General features: G+C 37.9%; 1 long non-coding RNA gene across 1 annotated transcript in view; it reads right to left on the bottom strand.

Moving 5' to 3' along the window:
- Nucleotides 1-627: 627 nt before the first annotated feature.
- Nucleotides 628-10,249, bottom strand: part of LOC124384417 — a 33,098-nt gene continuing 23,476 nt past the window's right edge. The window contains exon 3 of the long non-coding RNA XR_006925392.1: nucleotides 628-1,589. This is a non-coding gene — a long non-coding RNA (uncharacterized LOC124384417). The remainder of the gene's footprint in view (nucleotides 1,590-10,249) is intronic.

Below are 10,249 nucleotides of genomic sequence, written 5' to 3'. Positions count from 1 at the left end.
GTCTGACCACAGAACAGTTTGCCACAGTCTATTTTAAATAAGCCATGACCCAGAGAAAACGCCTGCGCCTCTGGATCATGTTTAGATATGGCTTCTTTTTTGACCTATAGAGTTTTAGCCAGCAACGGTGAATGGCATGGTGGATTGTGTTCACGGACAATGTTTTCTGGAAGTATTCCTGAGCCCATGTTGTGATTTCCATTACAGTAGCATTTCTGTATGTGATGCAGTGCGGTCTAAGGGCCTGAAGATCACTGGCATCCAGTATGGTTTTCCAGCCTTGACCTTTTCGCACAGAGATTGTTCCAGATTTTCTAAATCTTTGGATGATATTAGGCACTGTAGATGATGATAACTTCAATCTGTTTGCAATTTTTCTCTGAGAAACTCCTTTCTGATATTGCTATTTTTTGCCGTAGCATTGGGGGAATTGGTGAACCTCTGCCCATCTTGACTTCTGAGAGACACTGCCACTCTGAGAGGCTCTTTTTATTTCCAAACATGTTGCCAATTGACCTAATAAGTTGCAAATTGGTCCTCCAGCTATTCCGTACATGTACATTTAACTTTTCCGGCCTCTTATTGCTACCTGTAACAACTTTTTTGGAATGTGTAGCTCTCATGAAATCCAAAATGAGCCAATATTTGGCATGACATTTCAAAATGTCTCACTTTTAACACTTGATATGTTATCTATATTCTATTGTAAACAAAAAATAAGTTTATGAGATTTGTAAATTACAAAAACATGTTCATTGTACAGCTGTCAGAGAACCATTGATCAACTGGACCTCTCTGGTGCCCCATGCGTCTATGCGTCCATACATCCAGGCTTTTATGTTCCCTGAGCTTCCATGGTTTCATGCTCCAGGCTACGCTTCTAAGGAGCACTCAGTTAATTGTGCCATTTTGCTTCAGTCATTTCTTAAACTCTTGTGTGTGTATTTGTGGACAATAAAGAACATTCAGTATTACTCCCGGTTTCTGAAGCTTGGTCTATCCATGACATATCCACTGAATTTACACAGCATACCATTTGTATACAACAATGCCCATATGAACACAACATGCGGGATGGGGAGAAAAGCATGATTTGTGACAGATTCTATTAAGCTGATGATTCAATTCACTACTGACAAACAGGTCTTTGATTTATTTTGTCCAATCTTTCAAAAGTGACTCAGTGTCCAAATCAATATAAAAGCTGCCTCAGGGGTTTAAGTATAATTTCAGCAACTGTTTTTTGTAATGGAATGAAAACCATAATTGAATAAATTCTCTCTATATTAGATAGATAAATAGATAGATAGATAGATAGATAGATAGATAGATAGATAGATAGATAGATAGATAGATAGATAGATAGATAGATAGATAGATAGATAGATAGATAGATACTAATCAGCTACACCTGTCCTCCTCCCCTCAAGACCAAAACACTCCCAGCCTATGAAAGATTATAGGTTTCATATTGTCCTGTAGGAGCTCAAAACAGCTTTCGTGGCATAATCTTGAGATTCATCTATCATGGGAACAGGTGGCGATATTTCTGAAGGGATTTATCATGCATGGGTCCTGGAGGAACAAGCCTGTGGAAAGAGACATGGATAAAGAATTATACATAGTAATATGGATGCAGCTGCAATCTATATATCATCCTATAGATATAGCAGAGAGGAACGAAAGTTGGGATAGTGTCCTGGAAGCAAGTCCCATAGGAAGGACACCAATATCTGTCATCTGATTGCCCTCTCTAGCATAACATGACCAGACTTCCATCCAAGAACCTCACATCAACATTCTTGTGGGTGGCCGAAAATAAGGTCAAAACTGGAATGCACTGAGGTCTGATGAGAAATTATTGGGAAATGGACTTCTGGGCATATCTGGCCCATGCAAAAATCTACACCAGTCTCCATAGCACTACCCATAAAGATAACAGCAGAATTTCTGGTTCAGTTTCTTCACCTGCCAGTTGGACTGTGGGCCAGTGCCAGAGATGAGCTTTAAAACTGATACCAAAGGTTTCCATAAATGACCTCCAGATTTAATGATTTAAATAAAGAGCGATATAAACAAAATAATATGTTCTAGAGTGGGATGTTACCCTTGCCTTGGTTTAAGTTTTTATTGGTTTAAATAAGCATTTTTTTCCGCAGCTTATGAAAGTCTATTGCTGTCACAAGCATTTACATGATGCTTTTACCATTCTCATTAGTTTTTTTCTTTGCTTCTCTTTTTTAACTTTTCCATCACGTCTTATGTTCACTTGTAACTATTGAGTGTCTGCATTTACATAACCACATACCTGCAGTTTACATATATCTGCATCCCATTAAATACCTCTTATTAAACAGTCCCCACTATTCTTGAACAAAATCATCTTGGCAGACTTTTGAGATAAAGCATGACATTCACACAGGTTTTCTCTTCTTTTTAGGATGAATGTTATCACATTAGTCACACTAACTTCTTGTTAATGAAGCTGTTTTTTCTCTTAAACATACTTTCATTGGGTAGAGCATAATCTAATCTCCTTCATCTAGAGGTATGCTGAAGAAAAAGCAGAAGTATCTTAGATCTGGTGGGTACATTCTTTCTTTGCATCTGTCTGTCTCTGAAATGTCAATATTTTTAAGAGGTAATGGAAGAAGGTTCAAGAAAATGGTTCCATTGTGGTCTATATCAATTGAATCAAAATATATTGTTTGCAGAAACTTTCATCCAGCCTCCTCTATTAACTTATCATTTGGCTTTTTGGCTGCCATGACAGTGTTTAAAGCAGTAATGCTTTTCCATGTAAAATCACTTAACTTACTATGACCTTGACTCTAATCCAAAATGTGAAGCTCATATAAATGAATACACAGGACATATTAATCTGTGTTTATTCTATTTGATGTGACATACTAGGGCTATCTTTCTTTTTGCTTGGAAAAGCTCCAATGTGTATACTCATGTATATATGTATACATTACATGCATGACATTTTTGTGATAGCTGTACAGATATATAGTAGATTTATAGAATGAATTGTGTTTTTTATTGATCCCAAAGGGGAAATGTCAGGAGACATGGTTGCAGAGGGGAAACTGAACGTGGGGTTTTCTGTTGCTTCATAAAGGGAAAAGTAAAGAAGACTAAGCTTATTATATCTTTAAATTCAGGTCCATTGCACAGTATATGTAATAAATCAATCTTTCTATTTGCATTTTCTATTTCTTTTCAATCTTAGGGTCTTTATTACTTGTCAGCAATTTCTACTAAATTTCTATTTGAACATTTTGCATTTCACCATTGTGGAGGGAATGAACAGTAACCCTCATATGAAAGTGTATGGCTGTAGCTGATTATTTCCAGGCTGAAAGTGAATGTTTGTGGCAACAATTAAGATAAGATAAGATAAGATAAGATAAGATAAGATAAGATAAGATAAGATAAGATAAGCCTGGTGGCTCCATCCCCAGCATTCTCCTACCGATGTACCCCATGTCCCTCATGTCCAAACCTCGCCTCCCTCTCCTTGTCTCCAAAACGTCCTACATGCGCTGTCCCTCTAATAAACTTATTTCTAATCCTGTCCATCCTTGTTACTCCCAACGAAAACATTAATATCTTTTACTCTGCTACCTCCAGCTCCACCTCCTGTCTGTCTACCCAATACCACTGTCTCTATACCATACAACATCTCAGGTCTCACCACAGTCCTATACATTTTCCCTTTCACTCTTGCAGATACCCTACTATCACAAATCACTCCTGCCACTTTTCTCCACCCACTCCACCCTGCCTGCACACTTTTCTTCACTTTTCTAACACACTCTCCATTACTTTGCACTGTTGACCCCAGGTACCTGAACTCCTCCACCTTCTCCACCTCTTCTCCCTGCAACTGCACCACTCCACTGCCCTCCCTCTCATTCACACACATGTACTCTGTCTTACTCCTACTTACTTTCATTCCCCTTCTCTCCAGCGCCTACCTCCACCCCTCCAGGCTCTTCTCAAGCTGCTCCCTACTGTCACCACAAATCACAATATCATCCACAAACATCATAGTCCAGGAAGACTCCTGTCTGACCTCGTCCGTCAATCTGGTAATCACAACTGCAAACAGGAAAGGACTCAGAGCCAATCCTTGATGCAGTAAAACCTCCACCTTGAACCAGTCTGTCGTTCCTACTGCACACTTCACTGCTGTCACACTGTCCTCATACATGTCCTGCACCACCCTCTCAAACTTCTCTGCCACACCTGACTTCCTCATACAATACCACAACTCCTCTCTTGGCACTCTTTCGTATGCTTTCTCTAAATACACAAACACACAATGCAACTCCTTCTGACCTTCTCTATACTTCTTCATCAACATTATCAAAGCAAATAATGCATCTGTGGTGCTCTTCCTCTGCATGAAACCATACTGTTGCTCACAGATGGTCACCTCTTCTCTCAGCCTGGCTTCCACTACTCTTTCCCCTAACTTCATGGTGTGACTGATCAACTTAATTCCCCTGTATTTACTGCAGGTCTGCACATCCCCTTTATTCTTAAAGATCGGCAGTGTTGGGGGTAACGCGTTACAAGTAACGCGCGTTACGTAATAATATTACTTTTCTGGAGTAACGAGTAAAGTAGCACATTACTTTATAAATTTACACATTAATATCTGAGTTACTTTTTTTTTTAAAGTAATGTGAGTTACTTTTCAGTTAAATAATTTAGCATAAAAAATAAAAATAAATTAAAATGAATGTAGTCACGTAGAACTAGCAGTAGCGCACTAGAAGTAGCGCACTCATACGTGTGAGCCGCGGGAACAGAAGCTGGTCAGAAGCGGAGATGGTAAACCAGAGAATTACTTTACTGTGATGGAAGTATTCTTATTATTTTGAAATAGTCGAGGAAAAGGAGAAAGGAATAATGGTTAAGTGTAGATTATGTGTTGGTGAAAAGCTCTTGTCAACTGCAAAAAATACCACTTAAAAAAAAAAACATCTGCATGCAAAGCACAGCACTACAGATGTGTGTGTGTGTGTGTGTGTGTGTGTGTGTGTGTGTGTGTGTGTGTGTGTGTAATGTTAAAAATATGCAACATTATGCAATGTTGCATATATGGAAATGGAGATAGAAATATAGAAAACGTTTGCCGACTTTCCACCACTGCAGCTCTATGGACTGCTCAGAATAAGTTTTCCGTGGGAGACACATGTACGATGCCATCGCAGCGGAGATAGAGAGCAAATTCACAGCTCATTTGCTCTTTGTGGGAAGATAAACTGCCACGGTCACTGATAATAGCACGAACTTTGTTAAAACGTTCAGAATGTTTGAAGCTGATGATGAAGCAGAGAATGATGTAGACGAGGACAAGGTCATATTTACGGAATTGCACAATGTTTTATGAGATGACAGCGAAAGGTATGTTCTCCCATCACATCACCGGTGTGCAGCCCACACCCTTAACCCAACACGTTCTTACTATCCCTGCACGTTGAAAAATGACCCTAAAGGGATACCCAGTGCGTCAAAATGTGACTCCAGGGGATCCTGACCAAGCGTCCATATGTGACGAGTAGGGAGTGAGAACGTGTTCCTCTGCTTTACCTTATAAACATGAACGATAGTTACATTTCTGATGGCGAAGTCAGTTTTAAAAGCAGTGTACAGAAGAGTGTGACTGGAAAGTGTTCAGCCTTGTGGTCAAAATTTGGTCGATCATCTTATTGTTCTCTAAGAAGTTATTAAGCATTTTAAATGTTTAAGAAATGTCTTTTGCCCTAATATAACTTATTTCTTAATGGCAATTATCTATATTACACCTGTAACACCTGTAAGGCGTGAAAGAGATACAAGTAACGCAAAATTAACGCAAAAGTAATATAACGCATTACTTTCCATAAAAAGTAACTGAGTAACATAATTAGTTACTTTTTTGGGGAGTAACTCAATATTGTAATGCATTACTTTTAAAAGTAACGTTTCCCAACACTGAAGATCGGTACCAGCACACTCCTTCTGCCATCTCTCCTAAACATCTCCATGCTTCTACTGGTATGTCATCTGTTCCAACTGACTTCCCACTCTTCATCCTCTTAATCGCTGCTCTCACTTCCTCCATAATAATCCTATGCACTTCCTGCTTCACCATCTCCATACCATCCAACCTTCTCTCTCTCTCTCTCTCTCTCTCTCTCTCTCTCTCTCATTCTCTCTCTTTCTCTCTTAAAAACAGTTATTGCACTGTTGTAAAATTAAAAAATTTAAAAATTGTCTACAGCACAGCCTCTCTGTTTTCCCCTCTTTCAAGTGTCAATATTACCATAGTCAGCAGGACTATTATTGTGACACCCCGATAGTGGAATCTTTGGAAGAGCTATTTAACATTGCCCACTGTAGAAAATTAGCCTGGCTAGACTTGTAACAGTTTTTAATAGTGTCAATCATGCTGTTTATTGCTACTGGGATATGATCTCTTGGAGGCATGGGCATATCAAACAAATGCGTAGTTGAAAAATAAATGCTAATTTCATTTTACACACACACACACACACACACACACACACACACACACACACACACACACACACACAAAATCTATGCAAATCAATCAATTATTAAGTGTCACTGGACCACTGAAGCTGAAGACATTGTCCTTTTTGGCCAGTGCCCACTGCCAATTGTGTCAGCATGGCATGAAACTGATATTCCTAATGCAAACACTACCGCAGAGTGCATAAATCAGACAGCAATACGAAGCAGGGAATCCTTGCCAACTTCATTTGCAAAGTGCGGGTGATAAAGGCAAGGGCATGTTTTTTTTTGCACACAAAGGTGCAAGAAGGTGCCAGCAACAGCGTTCTCCAATTGCCCAAACGCACACTCCTGTCTCCCCGCTTCCTCTCTGAAGATCTGCACCCTCTCATATTGACTATGCACTTTGGAGAATGACTCAGCAAACAATAATACTACAATATAACCTTTTGTTTTATATTTACAGTTAAAGTGATGATAATGTTGCTTATTGGTATTATTATTATTGTTGTTATTATTGATTGTTAAACCTTACGTGTGTGTGTGTGTGTGTGTGTGTGTGTGTGCGTGTGCTTGTATATTTTATATATATATATGTTATAGTGAGATGATGCAAAAACATTTTTTTCTAATTTTACATTTTTCTAAGCCAATTTATCAGCCTAAGCAGAATATGGTTCCAGTTATTATTTTGTATTCTGCTCTGGGGAAAAAAATGGTTGTAGTGTGACTTATTAGTGACTGTAAGAGTTCTCTTATCCAGTTCTCTAAACTCTCTACTCGATCCCTAAGAAAGAGCCTGGTCTAAAAATTTTATTTAAATTATTTAAAAACTGAAACAATTGCAGATGGCTATAACAGTAGTATAAAGCTTGTAGTGATAATCATTTTTAATGGTGAAAAGGAAAGTTTGTTTGTCAGGATATAAAATAGTTTGTTTTTAAGTCTGTTAAATCTGTTTGATTGAAGTTAGGAATACATGCTGTCCTCATAACCCATGTTACTGTATTTTCATTATTATATTACCAATGGATCTTTGAATCAAGCTTCTGAATTCCCAATTTGGGGCTTGTTGATCTATATTTTATTTGTGGTCATTGGGTCAGAAAAGCTTTGGCAAATTTGGATCTCATAGTGTATGTTTAGTGGTACCTTTCTACTTAATGACAGAGAAGGAATAAACTCAGTAGATGAGAATGGAGCCAAAGGTTTTGTGTGTTATTGGTTTTCCCTCACTTTCTGTAAACTATAACCAGTCCCCATTCTGTTTTTACCAATGTACAGATATTTATACCTTATTTGAAGTTTTTAAAAATGTTAAAAAAGTATTTTACAAAATATTTGTTGTTTGTAAGTTTGTAATTGTTTCTAAATGTTTCTAATGTAATACTAAGGAGGATGATATGGCTGTAGATTAAATGAAAAAATGGAGATATGTGTGAGTTTGGGAATATAGCCAGTGCTGATGTAGAGACTGTGACATCTCAGCTCAGTTCCCAGGAGTCCTCTCCAGTGCGCATGAACCAGCAACGACAGATGGAGCTGCCATGTGGGCATTTGACCTTTCACACTGAGCATGCAGCACTGGGTTTTATCTGTCTTTCTCTTATTTTCTTCCTCTTTTTCACTGTCTGTTGATCTTACAAATCAGGACATCATTGTTCTGACCTTTTTTGGCCAAGCATCTTATAGGCCAGTTTTCACAACGTGCCAGTATACTTCCCCTCTCTTCTTCTTTCTAATTCAGAAGAAATTAAAGAAATGTTTGTTAGTGTCAGCATTAAAAAAATAAAACAATAACTACATACTAATTCAAACTTCAGTAACATTTTACAGTATAAACTAACAAATAAGCAGAATTGCAGAATTGTCCCAATTATTTCCTTTCTCTTAATGCCACACCTCACCAGGCAACCATTGACAGCACTCATGACTAGTGCAAATACCACAGAGAACTGAGAATCTCTCAAATTTTTCTGCTGATATTGCACTCTGCTGAAAGTAAGATTCACTTATGCTGCTTATATTGCACTCTTTTAAAGATAAGAATTGGTCTGTCTTACTGCACTATTCTATTATGAGTGAAAATTTCTGCAAAAGTCAAATGGCAAATTCTATGTGATCAGGAGCTTTGTCTGGCTCAGCTCTTGCAGTTGGGACTGTCCATGTTTATGTGGAAGATGACGAATCATCTGTGTTTTACAACATGTTGAAATATGCATCCTTTATTTCTACGGATATTAAACCACTCATGTTAATAAGTGTATTAGTGTATTGCATTTGGTATGCAAGGTAATGAGCAAATGACAAAAAAAAAAACACTAGTTCTGGAAATCTATAATGCAGAAAAGCAGAACTAGCTTTTATTTATTAAAAGTAAATAAATTTGATTTAGAATTTTGTCAATTAACTAACAATAACCACATGACTAAAATATGAGACTATGACTAGAGATCTCATGACTTATGGCAAGGCCACGAATAAAAAAAAGGCCTGAAATGTCTGGATTGTCTGGAGAGGGTGTCATTCAAGAATTCAAGAAAAAAAACAAGGCTATCTGGAAAAGAAACAATGCACCTCAAAGCAGCTGAGGACTAATTTAATCAGCACAACTGAGATAGAAGTGCTTAGTCCTCTAGCTCTTAGGCTGTAAGAGCAGTAAATATTGATCATAGGTTAAGGCAATTAAAATAATGGAGAAAAAGGCTGAAGACACTGCCAAAGTGGTCTTGGCATGGTGGGCCGTTAGCAAAAGCTTGAAAGCCTCAGCTCTGATTTAAAGAGCCAGAGTGTCTTACAGGAATAAGCTTTTAATACAGCATCTCTGGACGGGGTGCATTATGCCAGCTCAATGCCCGATCATTGGGAAGTGTGCGCCAGCGCTTTTAGACTTTAGTCAGGGGGGTACAAGGTCCAATAATTCTTTTAAATGATCCTGCACAGGAAATTAATTAATTAAAATTTTAATTGACAAATAAATGAATGTAGCATTTCTGGGAAATGTGTATTTTTGAGATAGCTTATTAAGTTTTTTTGTATGAATAATGTAAATATTTCTAAATTTTTGAATTTGTTTTGATTTTTTAAGTTTTACGATCATTTTAAAGAATAGAATATAAATGTAGAAATACTTTCAAATTAATAATAATTTTTTTCTGTGTCTTTTGATGATTAATGGCCTGCTTTTCTTTTGGCTCATGATGTCCAGGTTGATAAGTTGCAGGCTGTGCAGTCCCAGATGGTCAGTGCCCCAGGGTGAGTCCAGCCTCTACAAATGTTGCTTTCAACACTTCCTCATGCCATTTCTAAGAATATGCCATATATCCTCAAACAGTCACTCACACACACACACACACACACACACACACACACACACACACACACACACACACACACACACACACACACAGCCTATTTCCACAGTTAAATGGCATATGAATATTTACAGTCTTATCAGAGGGCAGCCAGAGCTGAAAGGTTCTTGAGGTCGTATACATATGCTGCCATTTTATGCCTCAGTACTGGTACTTTCCTCCACCAAGCTCTATATCAGATTATTTACTGGCACCCTAAATGCCTGACCTAATACCAACTCTCACCATGAAATCAGCAATGCAGACAGAATCGTTTTTTTAAAGCCTCCCATTTTCAATCTTTTAAAGCATTAGGTTTTACTTTAGCAAAGTCATGGAGTCATGTTTTAATGGTCATTACG

This window comes from Silurus meridionalis, chromosome 4 (assembly GCF_014805685.1).
Source record: "Silurus meridionalis isolate SWU-2019-XX chromosome 4, ASM1480568v1, whole genome shotgun sequence".
In the NCBI taxonomy this organism is placed as follows: domain Eukaryota; kingdom Metazoa; phylum Chordata; class Actinopteri; order Siluriformes; family Siluridae; genus Silurus; species Silurus meridionalis.
This window is presented reverse-complemented; position numbering and strand designations above follow the sequence as displayed.